The sequence below is a fragment of the Triturus cristatus genome, chromosome 12 (assembly GCF_964204655.1).
Source record: "Triturus cristatus chromosome 12, aTriCri1.1, whole genome shotgun sequence".
NCBI lineage: Eukaryota > Metazoa > Chordata > Amphibia > Caudata > Salamandridae > Triturus > Triturus cristatus.
In genome coordinates this window covers 519,285,406-519,298,893 of record NC_140595.1, presented here as the reverse complement: position 1 = coordinate 519,298,893, position 13,488 = coordinate 519,285,406, and positions in this window count along the sequence as shown.

Genomic DNA, 13,488 nt, shown 5'->3' with positions numbered 1-13,488 from the left:
TCTACCCTATCATGTCTAAGGTGAGTGGGTCTGCCAAATCCCTGTCAGAGTCTCACTTACCAATACTATGGGTAAGTGTCAGCTCGCTGCCGGTCTTGGTGTAGAGTTGGACAGCATCCCTCACATGAGATCAGGAATCATTTGAGCTGGAATTCTGGCATGGACAGACCTCTCAGTGCCAGGGAAATGCTCCTCTAAATATACAAAGGCTTGATGTCTTGTATATAAAGCATCCTCTATGTTACCATGCCGAAGCCCTAGTCAGGCCACTATTGTTTATTCTGCTGTGATAGCTCTGTCGCTGAGCAGCCAAAAACAAATAACATCCTGCGTGCTGAACTTAGAGTGCCTATGAAGTGGTATTGTGAGCTAACTGAATTTGAGGAATGTTATCCTGTGTGTGCACACAAATGAACGTGTGCCAAGTGTCACTGTGGTTAGGGAGAGAAGCCAACTTAATAATGTGAGCATTTAATGATGGCGTTTCTCAACTGGGCCGAACACATCCATGTGACACAAGTCAAAGTATAATGTGATTTTTTTTTTTTTTTCTTTTCCTTATGAATAGTTATGATATATTTAGAGAGCTGTTTTTATTAATCAAAATATACAAAGTTGACGCACTCCTGCTTTCATGTCTCCTTTCTCCCCCTTCAGGCTCTGCATAAGTAACATAATTATTCAAATGTATTGTACACGGAGGGAGAAGACGTTCATTGGTATCAACCATTTTGAATAAGTAGAATTTAAGTATTTATGTATTTGCAATAATTCATTTTATAGAAATTAGTATTTTAAAATCACACATAGGCATGCAAAGCCTTCATACATTAAATTCAGCATCAAGTAGTTCATACAATGCTGTAATACAACATCGTAACATTAAACAATTATTCAGATTACTACCAAAACATCTTAATAGTCCAGTCATTGCAAAACAAAAGTGCAGTGCATCATGGGCTAAGGATCTATTTTTACATATATTAAGTAAAAAGCGCCTACAAGATCCACTCTACCTAACATCCTTAAAAAAAAAAGAAAGGTAATGCTAAAATTCCAATCAACTTGCGACTTGGCCTTAAGATATTAGACATGTCGCTACTTGGTAATGATCTTAGCAAGAGTTAATAATAAAACTTTGGACAGAGAGTTTTGCTATGGTTCTTTTTTTCTCTTATAGAGCTATGTTTTTCTGAATTGCATTAAGCCTTGCTAAAGCAATCCCAACATCAAAGATTTTCAAATAAAGTCTACGTTGAATAAGTAACAAACCTGTTTTTTGCAGTTCACAAAAGAAGATTCTTCTGCATTCTTTCCAAAACTGCTTTAATTATTTCTCGCATAAGACATTTTCTTTGAGCGTTATCTGCCATACACTAAACAAAAAGTGGTATCTGCTATTTCTCGTTCCCCCGCCCCCACCCAGTTCCCCCACTATATGGAGAAAATAACCAGTATAGTTGCTGAAGACATAAAGCTACTTAATATTCAGTGGCTATTTCTATGATCAGTTAGATATTATAAGCTCTCTATCTAGACATCTGATTTCTGCCATCCCATTTAGGCCTTTTCATGGCTTCTTTTTCTTAGTCTTACTCTCATTTACATGTGATCGTGCTTTTGCATTGTAGGTTTTTACATTTGCAGCCAAATATTACTTTGAACACATATTGCTGAAGATTATTTCTATTTTCCCTACTAACTCCCAAAGACAATCTGTGAATAAAGCCAAGATTCCTTCTCCTATCTAAGGGAAGGAAAAGTTCTCTAGCACTGTGTCTCTTGGAGACATAATTGATATTCGGATATTTCTCACATCATTCTAGCAGTCGTGTGGTTGAAAAACATGGAACATGTTATGTCTTTATGCAAAGCCCTTCAAAGGGGCTCTTTGTCTACAGTTACTTTACTTAACTTTAACCTTTACCTTCCTACCCGGCAGGAATCCCGTCCTTTACCAATTCCCTTGCCCAGATTCCCACTGATTGTGCTAGTGCATGGCAGTCTTAAAAAGGTTTTCTCTTTTCGTCAAGTAATAGGAAAGGACTAGTTTGAAGCATGTGCCCAGTGTAGCCAAAAGAATATATCTGATTTATAATTATTTCCTTGTTGCTTTCAGAATAAAGATGCCATCCCAGTAGAGGTGGCGCTTTGGAGCTCTGCCACCTTACACTCCACAAGAACACAAAGGCAGCATCTGCACTAGTCTTCCATGTCCCAGGGAGATTGCAAAACTCCTAATGTCTTTTATGGTGCAGAGCCTCCACATTTTACTGGAAGCCTGCTCCCATAAATAAATTGCCTGCTCACTTAAGGGTTAGTTGTGAGATAAAGTATATTATCTTCACTGGATTATGTGTTTTAGTATGCCAGTAGCCTGTGACACATATGAGTAAGTCTGTAACAGCCAACCAAACCAAGATGGGCGCCAGCCACATGATTGCGGACCAAACCAAGGTCGCTGCCCCAGATCGAGACTGTAGAAACTCTTTTTTTGTTTTTTGGGCTACGTTGTTTTTTTTCTTGTTTTTGTGAGCTACCCTTGCAGCAATCCTTTGGTATGATGATTTGAGGCTGTTTCTTAATGGACACTAATTTCTTTCATCTCAGTATTAACTAACTGGATTCCATGGGTGGCTTGACATTAAAGGTCCAAGCTGGATGTTTGCACTACTAGTTATTTGCAGTGCTTGGGAAAGTTTAGAAGGGGATGGGAAAATAGGGATCATTTCCTTGTACTACTGTTTGTAATACAACGTTTTCCCTGTTCTTTCCTACAGCTCCCAATATCCCGCCCCATCTGGTTGCTTATTTCCTCAATAATCCATACCTGCATGCATCAGTTGCCATTATTTGGCCTTCCCTCTATTTATACCTTTGATCATTGGGTTGTTTTGTGATTGCGACATGTCATTATATTTTAAATATGAACGGAAAGCCAGCCAGTATGCTAAGACTTCAGCAGACCCAAACTAATGGAGGCTGCTATGAAACAAGTGGGGTTTCCCTGGCTTAGGTGAATGTAGAACTTAAAGCCAGTATAAAAGAATAGTCTCCTCGTTAGGATAAATGCTGTCAAACCCTTACAATGTCAGATTCTGAATCCAGTGCTAGAACCAAACCCTGTTCTTGCTCTGCATTTAATGGCTGACCGAACTGAAGGAGTTTGGCAACCCCTTAAGGAACTGCCAAAAGAGGCTGTTAACACCCCACACTCGCCCTCCCCCAAGAGAATTTGAGGATGGCAACAAATGTGCTGCATACCAGACCCAATGTCTGTCACAAGAAAGCTACTCTATTCCTTAATGAACATGCTAAGCATTATATTGGCAAATTGGAATGAATGTGTGTCTGCACAGACAACACCCTTTTTACAAAACAACTATCTCATAAGACTATTACATTCTGATCCAAGAGCCATGACCATTTGTAGCACTGTAGGGTTTGCCAAGCCCAGGGTACAGAATTATTGACATTATTCAGTATATAGTACAATCTGCCTCCACAGAAACTGAAATCCAACCATTAAAAAAAAACACCACTACAAAGATAAAAATTATGAAAGACGTAAACTTATTGTGGAGCGCTTTTAGATTATAGATTCTGAAGCCACAGATCTACAATTCCTTGATTAAAAACAGGTGACCTAAAAATTGCCCTCTAGATTCCATCCGTGCAGGACATACAAATATTATATGTGTGAGATTTTGAATCGAACATAAACTACAAGGATCACATATTCTGTTATTTTTTATTTTCTGCCAGGCTGCTAGATTTTATTTTACATGTAGTCAAGACATTGTGCAAAAAATGAGCAAATGTTTGTCTGCATTAGGCAGCCATTTTACTTCTTTGAAGTAAAATGAGTGATTTAGTGGATGAATAAAACATAGGTGTGCACTTGAATGGCTTTGTACCAAATCAGATTAATACCCCTTATTGAACAAGGTTGGGCAAATTCATTTTTGCTTCTCTTCAGAACAATATGCTGTATAACACAGTAGACCAGTTCTGAACAAATTGTCTTATAAAACAAGACGGCTAAGTATTGATTTTCTTTTAGTAATTCACATTCAATCTTGTAGTTCCCTCTGCTGCAAATAATATAGCATTGTAACATTAAATAAATGGGGCTTACTCTTTATGAAGTACACTTGCCAGACTCAAGTCTTCTCGCTCGTAGTGCTGCAGTAGGTAGACTTGATTGACCCAACAGTAAATGTTTATAAATTCCCCCCTTGTTCACATTGCAAGAGGGAGTGCAGTTCAAACCATTTCCCTCCCAATAGGAGTAAAATAACCACAAGTGACTTTAAAACATTGGAGATTTGGCCTACCCATGATGCACAATTTCAACAGTTTACAACCAAGGTTAACTAGTTGGAGGAAAAACAAATCCTATTTCTCCTCAGGGACTCCAAAAGTAGTTATAAGATGTTTTAGCCCAACTGATACTAGCTCAAATTGCTCTGACTCATTGACAAATCTGTTTGATAATCTGCTTGAGGAAAGACAATGTAATTACAAGAATAGTTAACCATGTGCTGATGCTGTGTTTGATTTGGTGTTCCGCACTACATTCCATCTAACCTACAATGGAACCAATGCAGGTACGTGTATGTAGAAATGACACTGGAGATCGAGCAGTAAAGGTAAATTTCTTTATTTGCATGATGCTTGATCTCACTGCATCTGTTAACGCTTTAAATCTAGGGGCTGTGCAGAGCTCATGCTAATCTATCAACAACCAAATGCCTCACACCATCAATGTTGTGGCTCGTGCTTCAAGACACAGTGCGCGTCTCCACACGAAACAGTACACATGAAAGGAATATCATAAGACATTCAGATTTGTCATTTGGATGTTAATTTGCAATTATATACAGCACAACACAGAGGAATTGATTTTCCTTCTTTGAGTCTTTACTGTTTTAAACAAATTTAACAGTTTCCAACGTCGACGCGTTTCGGTGGATAAAATCAATCTGACCACCTTTATCAGGACAAACATGTAATTAACTTTTCTCCTTTCTGTTTTTACTAAAAAAACACAACTTGTTCTTTAAAACCTATCATATTAAAAAGAAATGAGAGCGTTTTTCACATATTGGGAAGCCTAATATCTTGAAAATACTACATTTATCCCCAACCACTTTGTGTCTACGAACAACTTTACATAGGTACTTGTGGTGAAAAACCAAAATATAATATTAAAATAACACAATTTTGTTAAACTAACTATAAGTGCTCTTACATCCCACAGTGCGTTTAACAACACTCATGCCTCCGTCATGCTTCCACCACCCGGTGCAGCCTCAAGTGTAGTCATACTAATTTCCATGCAGCTTACCGGTGCTAATGCATTCGGTACCAAGCTGTATTCTTTTGTTTAAATTGTTCATGGATAATTTTCCATATCTTTAAGAAAAAAGGTATACATATCCTTATTATGCATTCTTTATAGCAGGTACAGGCTTTTTATTTACCCCTGTACCAAACCACTAAATACCTATTTGACACCACTGTATATCTGGGGAGTTCAATTGAGATAAAAAGATGCTCCAGTCCAGGGTCGGCAATCCATCACTGGCTGGCCACTATGTTCTAAAAAATATATGTACATATAGAAAAGAGGTTCAGGCAATCCTGAAGAGCCCCCTGATGTTTGCAACAAACACGCCTCTTTATGGGACAACCTAAATGTAGGAACCCCCTGGTGGCTATGCTATACCTATTTGTTGTCTAAGAACAAAAAGTATATGTGCCTTATAAATCCTACCTATACAGGTAATCGTTTTTTTTTAATTAACCGTCGGTTGATCATAGCTTCAAACAGTCACTTAGATGAATATTACAGTTATGAGGATATGACAGAAACATTTTACAAAGCACCGTTACACTGAGACAAAATAAGTTATTCTATTTACAGTGATGTTGGCTCTTCTTGGGAAGGAAGGACAGGTGGCTCACAGATATACCCACGATAAGCATTCCATTTGACCCAGATAGCGGTCTATTTTTTAGGGCAGCCTCATGCTATGTAGACCGTTTTTCCCTGATCATGCACCAGTCCATATCTGCCTTCCAGGCTTTAATCTTCGGCGGTGCTGCTGCCCCCCATAGTTGTGCAATGTTCCTTTTTGCTACCATTTGGCCCGAGGTTGCCCATATCTTATCTTTACTGTTGAGGTCTGTGGGCTCCCACACGTTCAAAAGGCACCTCTTTGCTTCTGGCCTAATCACTATTTCCAGCACTTCGCTCATACAGTCATGTACCCCCTTCCAATATTTCTGGATGTACCCACACTCCCATATAATGTGCATAAAAGAGCCCTCTAGGCCACACAGTCTCTTGCATTGGTCGTCTGTCGCCCTGCCCTTATGTGCCAACCTGTCCAGTTGGACAAGCCGTAATCTGGATGAGGTCACCACTTCCCTGGGGGGGGGGGGCTACTGCCTCTTGCCGCTCCTCATCATCCAGTTCAAACCCGTCCCTCTCCCCTCTCTCCCGCAGTGCTACAAGGGGATCTGCAGTATTGTTGATAAGCTTTTTGTTGGTAAGGGAGATTACTTTATCTGGCAGGTAACCATCAAGCAATCTGTCCTCTGGGGGGAGGATGCTGGTGGGAGAGGTCCCCTCTGGCAGATTCGATTGGAGGGAGCGTCGGACTTGCAAGTATCTAAAATATTCAGTGTCTGCCAGTTGGTGTGTGTGCCGGAGTGAAGCAAACTCTACCACTGTGCCTGATTCCCATAAGTCGCCGATCTGTGAAATCCCTATAAGGTTCCATTTATCAAACCCCTTTGACCTCCCCAGGGTACCCAGTTGTTCCGAGTCCCATAATGGGGTGGCTAATGTGAGTTTTCGGTCCCACCCTAGGCTACGGTGCACGGTGTGCCAGACTTGGACTGAGTCTTGTGTTGCTCCCGTACGGAAGTATTTGCGAGGTTTGGAGTAGAGCGCTCTGTTAAAGTTCCCACTGGGGAGTATCCATCTAACCATTCTGTACCCGGGATCATTTCCAAGGCGGTAGGTAAAGTGGTTCACCGCTGCCAAGTGGGCTGCCCAATAGTACTTTCTAATATCTGGTAGCCCTATACCGCCGTCATACCACCCAAGTGTGAGTTTGTGTAAAGCAATGTGGGGTGTACCATCCCACTGCAGTTCTCTCTGAATGCTCTCTATTTCTTTAAAGTACTTAGCCGGGACCAGGTCTGGGGAATTCTGCAGGACATATAGGATGCGCGGCAGGGACAACATTTTAGAGAGCGCAGCTCTTCCCAGAAGTGATAACAGCAGTGCCTTCCAGCTTGTGGCATTGCGCTTCCATCTTTGCAGTGGGGGGAGGAGGTTGCGTTCGTAGCGACGTTTAGTGTCGAAGGTGATGAAAATTCCCAGATATTTAAAGCCCTCTTGTGCTGTCTGGATGGGCCAACCTTGAAGTGGGGTGGGAGGATCCCCATGCAAGACATACAGTAGAGACTTGCTCCATTTTAGTTACTTCCCAGAGTTTTTCCCAAAGTTAGTAAAACTGTCGAGAACCACATGCAGTGATGCGTTCGGGGAGGCGAGATAAAGGAGAATGTCATCAGCATGCAAAGATTTACGATCCTCCATCCACTTAAGCCCTCTAATCGATGAGTCTCTGTGTATCCATGCCGCTAGTGGTTCCAAGGATAGAGCAAAGATCAAGGGCGAGAGTGGGCAGCCCTGCCTAGTGCCATGACCCAGGGTGAACACATCCGACTTCTTGTTGTTAACTACTACCTGTGCTAGTGGGGCCGAGTAGAGGAGCTCCACCCATCCGACGAAGCCCAACTTTTTAAGTACTGCAAAAAGGTATGGTCATTCAATGGTATCAAACGCCATTGTGGCGTCCAGTGAGACCACAATCGCATCTTCCTGGATTGTGTCCAGTCTTCCCAGAACCGCATGTAGCCTACGTAAATTTAAAGCTGTGTTACGATGAGGCATGAAGCCGGATTGGTCAGGATGCACCAGTTTGCATATGACCTGAGCAAGCCGATTCGCCAGTAGTTTAGCTAGGATCTTGGGTTCTGCGTTTAAGAGGGAAATTGGTCCATAGAATGAGCATGTTTATTTATTTTGTTTGAAAAGTTTTATATAGCGCTGGCTAGACCCAGAGGTATCGGAGCGCTTTACATGAGGTAGGACATTGTTTCAGAACATAGTTACATCAGTTTCTGGAGTGTCGCATAACATAGAAAGGGAAACAGTATAACATAGTTACATCATTTTCTAAAGCATAGCATAACTTAGAAAAAACCAGCAAGTGGGAAAGTACTTCAGGGGACACAGAAAGGTCCGACTGGAAAAGGGGAGGCAGACAATGAATCACGGAGGGAGGAGGCGGGGGAGGGAAATGATGGACAACGGAGGTAGAAGAAAAAGTCAAGCCTTTTTCCAGGCCAGACCTAACAATTGGGGGCAGATGTAAGCCAAATGAGTATCCCCACATCAAATATCCCTTGGTTTTCCTTCCTTGTGAATGGTGACCAACGTTGCCACTCTCTGGTCGCGAGGGAGTTGACCCCGTTTTCTACTTTCCTCGAACATGGCTTTGAGATGAGGGGCAAGTTTATCTGGGTTTAATTTATATAACTCAATGGGTTTCCCATTAGGGCCCAGGGCTTTGCCTGGTTGGAGGTTCCCTATCGCCTGTGCTATTTTGCCATCTGCAAGGGGACTGTCTAAAGTCTGTCGTTCCTCATCTGACAGAATAGGTAAGGTGATATCAGCGAGGAGCGCTGTCGAGTCCTCCTCCAGTAATTCCGAGCCTTTTGTGTATACCACTTTGTAATCTGCAAATTCATTAACTGTGGCCTGGGGATCCGATAGCATATTGCCGGAGCGACTCTTTCGTTCTGGGACCAGCCTACTTGCTCTCTCATTCTGATCTAACCATGCAATCAGTTTCCCTGCTTTATCTTTCTGATCATATAGTCTGCCATCCCTGCACCTTGCCAAGGTCTTAGCCATATCTGTAGGGATTGCTTTGTACTCGTCCCTTTTAAGATGCAGGGTTTGGAGTTCCTCCTGCCGGTTCACTTCTTCCATTTCTTCCTCAAGGCGGAGATCTGCTTCGAGGCGGACCATGTCATTGAATTTCTCTTTATGCACTCCAGCTATAGCCTATAATGCCTGCCCCCTGATTACTGTTTCAAATGCTTCCCAAAGAGTCAGGGAAGACCAGATGGACCCTTCGTTGTCCTGGAAATAGTGGTCTAAAGCTTGTTAAAGTGCAGTTTTAACTGCAGGGTTACGGAGGTACCACGGGTTAATAGGTGCTACACTCCCCACTCTTGTGTTCACCCAGGGCAAGATGTATCCACACCGGAGAGTGGTTGGAGATCCCTCTCGCCATGTGTCGTATTTCTCGTACTGTCGTCGTTTTGGGAAGCAGGCATTAACAAGTAGTCTATTCTAGAGAAGGTGTGCGCCCCCAAATAGAACGTGTACTGGTTGCACTCAGGGTGGTATGCCCTCCTAAGATCCATGAGGCCTAGGGCCTCAAGGAAGTTTGTAGGCCAGCTGCTCGCAGTACCGATGTCACGGGGTGGATAGCGATCCAGGTGGCCAGAGACCACTGAGTTGAAGTCTCCTCCCACAATCAGTTGGCCCTCCGGGAGTGAGCGCATGAGAGTGCCTAGATCTTTGAATGTCTGGCCTTGTAGTCCCGGTGGCACATAAACCGCCACAACTGTCAGTGTACGACCCTCCCATTGTCCTGAGATGGCGGAGTAGCGACCCAATTCATCAGACCAAGTGTGTAGTACAGAGAATGGGAAGGAGTGTTTGAGAAGAATACCCACTCCCCTTGAGCCTGAGGTGAATCTGGAGTGGGCAACAAGTTTATACCCCCATCTGTTTATGGCCTTGCAAGTGTTTCCGACTAAGTTGGAGTAAGACTGTCTGGGGAGTGACGTTTGATGTATTGGAGCACTATACTCCATTTTATCTTGTCTCCAAGCCCATTGACGTTCCAACTCAGGAGCTTAAGGCTCTTGTCCCAGTGTGTACTCATTGTGGGTAAGGTGATATATGTCTGTCATTCGTCATCTGCAGCTGAGTTCTAATCCTAGTAGTCCTGTGAGGCGTGACCAACCAATGCCCCCCCCCAACAACACCCTCTCAAAACCCTTTGTGGCATCTTAAAAACCACCCCCCCCTCCTCCCAATACTAGACCACCCCCTCCCTCAATCTGTGTTGCAGTGCAGTGTTGGAGGCCCAGGATAGTGCCCGTGCATACAAGCAGCCAAAAAAATCGTGGAATACTGCGAATGGCAAGATTTTTCAGAAGCAAGTTCAACACCACTGTGCAAAGAAAAACCCCGTTACCAACAACCCCCCCCCCCTCCCTGCTACCCTACTTCGTAGATCTAAAACTACCCGCATCCCCTACTAGCAGAGCGCCCAGAAAACAATCCCAGAACACAAAAGGGGGCTGCCTAGGTCACCACCCAAAATCTCCCCAGGGCCGCTATGCAGCCAGAGTCCAATACAGTTCCTTTGCAAAATATTACCACAGTTCACGGAGCCACCCCACATGGCAAACACCAAGACCCATTACACAGGTACTTCTCTATACGTTACATGGTGCAGCCGGCAGCGCGTACACCCCCATGTTCATGCACCAAGTCTCCTTCTCCACCAGTCTCTGATGCCGCTGGGCTTAATGATCGTGACCGCCGCTGTCGTGTCTCGCCGCTCTAGTCCTTCGGCCCCACTGGAAGAACCAGACATATACGATCCCGAGTGTCTCTCCAGCCCTCTTCCCTGCGGTGACTGTCTCGCTGTGGCCGCCCCTCGTCCAACCACACCTGCACCCCCGAGGGGGTCGTGAAGAACCAGGATCTGCCTTTGTCAATGACTTTCAATTTCGCTGGAAAGCACATCATATAGTTGATGCCCCGCTCCCTCAGGGCACGCTTGATTCCATCCAAAGAGCGGCGCTCCAGTTGAACCTTGAAAGTGAAATCTGGGAAACATTTAACAGTTGAGTTTTTGTAGGCAAGATTCCCCTGGATGCAAGCAGCCTGCAGAATAGCACCCTGGTCCCTATAATTCAAGATCCGTGCGATAATTGACCTAGGGGGAACCCCAGGTTTCAGCGGAGGGACCGGAGCTCTGTGGGCCCGCTCGACTGTAAAAAGGGTGGTGAGCTGTTTGAGTTTAAGATGAGACAATATGAGGTCTTCCAAAAAAAGGTCCACACTAGGGCCCTCCGCCCCCTCTGGAACCCCCACCACTCGTATGTTGTTGTGTTGTGTCGGGCCCTACCTTCCTGGTCTTCCAGCTTCAGGGCCACCTGTTTGTGCTGGTGCACCAATTGCTGCACCGGCTCTTCCAACCTGCGCGTGGTGGATTGCAACTCCGCTATGTTCGTCTCCGCCGTCGTGACCCTCTCCGAGGTCTTGTTGATATCTGCACGGATCAAGTTCATTTCGATTGAAACTTTATCAGCATCGTTCCAAGAATGTGGATAGCCACCAATATAGAGCATAATGATGGTTCGGATGTCTCCTCCTGGCCCCCAACGGTCCCCTCCTCTGTGGGTGGGTGCTTCAGAACCGCATATTTGTCCAATTTGTTTGACTGCACCTGCGTGGCTCCCTTGGGCTTCATCGCGCACCGGATAGGACCTCAATATAAATGCGAAGTGGTGAATGCCCCTTTGGCTCCCCGGTGTCGTAATGGCGTATCGGGAATAGCGCAGGAGCACCCCTGTGAAATCCGTCCCTTCAAGTGTCCTTGTCAAAGGTGTCGTCCCGCTGGTCGCAATTCGCTGTGCCAGGGTTAAACTGCAGTACTGGCTAAATAGGAGGACCACGTATCCCCTCTAGGTTCAACCAGGCTCCACTTCTCGTATGTCTCTGCCCCACCGGCCTGTTCCATCCATTCAGGGAAGGGCCGACTCCGCTGCCCCACCTGTGCAGGCCTGTCTTGAAAGGATCGCCGGTGCAAATCCCTTTACCGGCCGTCCTTCATTCTGCTACCCCCAGCACCGTCCAGCATCATGAGGCACCCCAAGGTCAGGGGTGGCAGTCCCACGCAGGGATCCTCTTCTCAAAGCGGGCCCAGGCGTCTCAGCTCAACGACACGGTGGCGGCGCCCGATTCCGTCACGGGTATTGTGGGTTAAAGACTGCCTCCGCAATGGCCCTCGGTGGTGGGGGCTCCCCCTGTTTGTGTGGGCGGGATTAATTGCAGCCAACCCCCCTCCGCAGGATCAGGAACTGCAGGCCGCCGAGTGCACCCCCCTGCCGCGGACAAACGCCTGCCTCCCCCCGATGCCGCCCGGCTCCACAAGTCTTACCGGGGAGGCAGTGCAGCACAGGATCTCTGGGGTCCGTTTTGGGCACCCCTAGGCCTCTCACCGCTGCGTCACACACTCGTGGCCAGGGATATCGCGACCCCCGGACGCGGCCAACTCTGGCGCTGCCCACTCGTGCCGGAGGCCTTCCGCGTCGGAGGCCTTCCGAGTCAGCCGGTCCCGTCAGCTCTGCGCCGTCCGCTCGCTGTCATGGATGCCATTTTCGGACACCGGGCGAGAGCGCTCGGCGTCCCGCTTCTCTGCTGGCGATTTTTGCGTTGCAGGAACAGGATTTGGGATGGATATCGTGGGCCTTCAGCGCGTCCCGGGGGAGCTCCTGGTTCACACAGCCATCTTGGCTGATGCCAGGCCACGCCCCCTCATTTTGTTTTCTTGATCAGGATTAATCATCTAGTGGTTGGGAAAACTGCAACCAGTGGAGTTCTTGGAGAAGAAGCACTGTCTGAAACAAGCTGACCAGAAACAGATGTAGGAATAGTGGCTCTTATATTGTACACACACTAATTGTTCTTCCTTGCCTGAGGTACATTTGTTACAAAACCATAGTAACTTTTTCAGAAGTTGTCGTGCTCTGGACCCAGTTGTCCACACTACACAATTCTTTGCATATTCCACACACTCCCATCTTGTGTAACTACATTTTGCCTATTCACTTTCACCATGTTGATAGGCTTGCCAAATTTTGTACTACCTCTGCCAATCCGGCCTGGCTTATGAGTGTATATCCATTGCTCTTGAAAGAAAACAGGAAACTGAACCTTATTGTTCATATCATCTGGCTTTCTGACAAAATTGTTTCCCTTTAACTTATTTTGCAATCGTCATAATGTCTCTATCATCCTTGTCGTTCTTTTGAGCATCCACCAGGGGAGCAACCAAGAGGCAGGATCTCTATCTTTGAACAATCTGAATGGGCTCACCTCGGTGGTAGTGTGAAAAATTGCCCTGTACACCCATAGCTTAGTTCTCAAAAACTCCTTCCAATCCACTGCTTTGCCCAAAGAATGCTTTCTTTATTGAATTTAAGTGCTTTACCTTCCCATTACTCTGAGGATCAAAGAGGGGTGTTGTGATATGTTTAATACCACAGGAGTCCAAAATTCTCTTGTCTCACAAGAAACCAACTGGACAC